We start from the raw sequence: 2,500 nt of genomic DNA, 5'->3' as shown, positions 1-2,500 counted from the left end.
ACAACCCTGCAGGCTGGTCAGAGAGAACATGTCTGCAGGCAAGAAGCAGAGCAGCATGGAGCCCACACACACACACACACACACACACACACACACAGACACACACACACACACACAAAGAGAGAGACACACACAAACACAGACACATAGCCCAGAGCACAGAAAGTCAGAGCATATACAATCTATCTCTCTCTCTCTCTCTCTCTCTCTTACTATCTCTCTCTCGCTCTCTGTTTTTCAATTCAGTAATGCTTTATTGGCATGAACGTTATGTTACATTGATGCCAAAACAACTGTACATAAAGAAGAAAGGGGAAATAGATAGGAAGATATTTAAAAAGTTTATTATCTACAAAACATATTATTAACAGTCAATAACAACTGAAGCAGGGAAAAAAAAAATAATAATTACTGGTTGCGTCTTAGGCTGTGACAAGACGCCGTCATGGAGAAAGACGCCACATAACTTACATTCTTCTTCTTCTGCTGCTGCTGCTGCAGATGTTCTTACTGAGTGAGCTTCTGATTGGTTCATATTTGCGCCACTCGGTTAGGACGTGCGGCTATGTCTCGTCCACCCTCAGGAGCACAGCCTGTCCTCTCTGGTCTGCTGGCCAGCTTCTGCTTGCTGAGTGTGGATGCAGTCAACACGTTCCTTCCTTTCTTGTCTTTGATTGTGGACAGATACGTTTCCAGTGTGCAGTCTCGGTTTAGGGCCAAACAGCACTGAAGCTTGTGCTGCGCTATCGTGGATTCCTTACAATATTTGACGTTGTTTTCCGTATCCTTGGCTGCGTTAGCGAGTGATCTCAAGGCTCGTTGGTGTTTGTGGTGTCAGCGAGTTTCAACTCACTGAGCCTCTCCCCTCTGGTTTAGGGGACTCCTGGCTGGCGAGTGCTTTAGAGAAGCGTGAGCTTGGGTCACTTACGTTTACGCGTTTCCAAAACCTCCGTTGTACTGCATCTGCACGGTTTGCTGTTTTCCTGTGTACCCTGAGGACATTAGTACCGAATCCTGCATGAAGTCTCTCAGTAGGGTGTGTGTCCCAAACTCAGGGTAGTCTCGGTAGGGTGTTTGTCTCAGTGGGGGGTTTGTAGGGGGGTTGTCTCAGTAGGGTGTATGTTCCAAACTGTGAAATCTTTATATGTCAGAGGAAAATCTCTCCTTTACAGCCAAAACCTCCTATGAAACTTCATGTTATGTGTTGTTGTTGTTTTTTTTTGTTGTTGTTCAATACAGTATTTGTGTTGTTTACTATAAAATTATATGGATTTCTGGAATATTTTCTTTTGGTTGTTTTTAAGGCAATTGATTTTCAGAGCTAAAATCTCACAGTGTTTTCTTGAATTTCTTTGTGATAACAAAACAAAGTCATTTGTATAAAGCAGATATTTAATCACACTGTCATCGACAGTGAGTTATCTGATGTCCATGTGTAGTGTAGGACCGATGTTCAGTGGTGTGTGAGTTGTCTGATGTCCGTGTGTAGTGTAGGACCGATGTAAAGTAGTGTGTGAGTTCTCTGATATCCGTGTGTAGTGTAGGACCGATGTTCAGTAGTGTGTGAGTTCTCTGATATCTGTGTGTAGTGTAGGACCGATGTTCAGTGGTGTGTGAGTTCACTGATGTCCATGTGTAGTGTAGGACTGATGTTCAGTGGTGTGTGAGTTCTCTGATATCCATGTGTAGTGTAGGACTGATGTTCAGTGGTGTGTGAGTTCTCTGATATCCCTGTGTAGTGTAGGACCGATGTTCTCACACACACACACACACACACACACACAAACACACAGCCATGCACACACAAACACAGTCCTTTTATGTAATTTACCATGGCCTCACCATGTAAAACCGGAAAACCTAAATTAATACCAACCATGCAAACGCAAGCAACTTCCATAAGGCAGGGGTCATAGCAGAGGACAGAGGAACTGAGCTGGATGTCAGTGGGAACCAGAACACAAGCTGAACACACACGCTGGGTGTTTACAGCTAGCTGAAAGAGTGGAGGTAAACACACATCACAGCGAGATCTCAACATGGAATTGTCATGATGTGTGCAGTAAACGTGTTTGATGTAATTCATGCATATTAACAAGTGAGCGGAACTACTAAGGTTTCTACAACTAAGGTGAATGTCCCCACAGTCCTGAGTGTCTCCTCTGTTGACGTCCCCAAGTCCTGACTGTCTCTTCTGTGGATGTCCCCACAGTCCTGACTGTCTCCTCTGTGGATGTCCCCACAGTCCTGACTGTCTCCTCTGTGGACGTCCCCACAGTCCTGACTGTCTCCTCTGTGGATGTCCCCACAGTCCTGACTGTCTCCTCTGTGGATGTCCCCACAGTCCTGACTGTCTCCTCTGTGGATGTCCCCACAGTCCTGACTGTCTCCTCTGTTGATGTCCCCACAGTCCTGACTGACTCCTCAATCTTCTCCTTCGTGTTGTAGTCCCTCCTCATCTTGCCTTTATGATATTTTAGAGCTGTCTTTTTTCAGCTTC

Source organism: Electrophorus electricus, chromosome 10 (genome assembly GCF_013358815.1).
Source record: "Electrophorus electricus isolate fEleEle1 chromosome 10, fEleEle1.pri, whole genome shotgun sequence".
NCBI classification, from domain to species: Eukaryota; Metazoa; Chordata; class Actinopteri; order Gymnotiformes; family Gymnotidae; genus Electrophorus; species Electrophorus electricus.
This window is presented reverse-complemented; position numbering follows the sequence as displayed.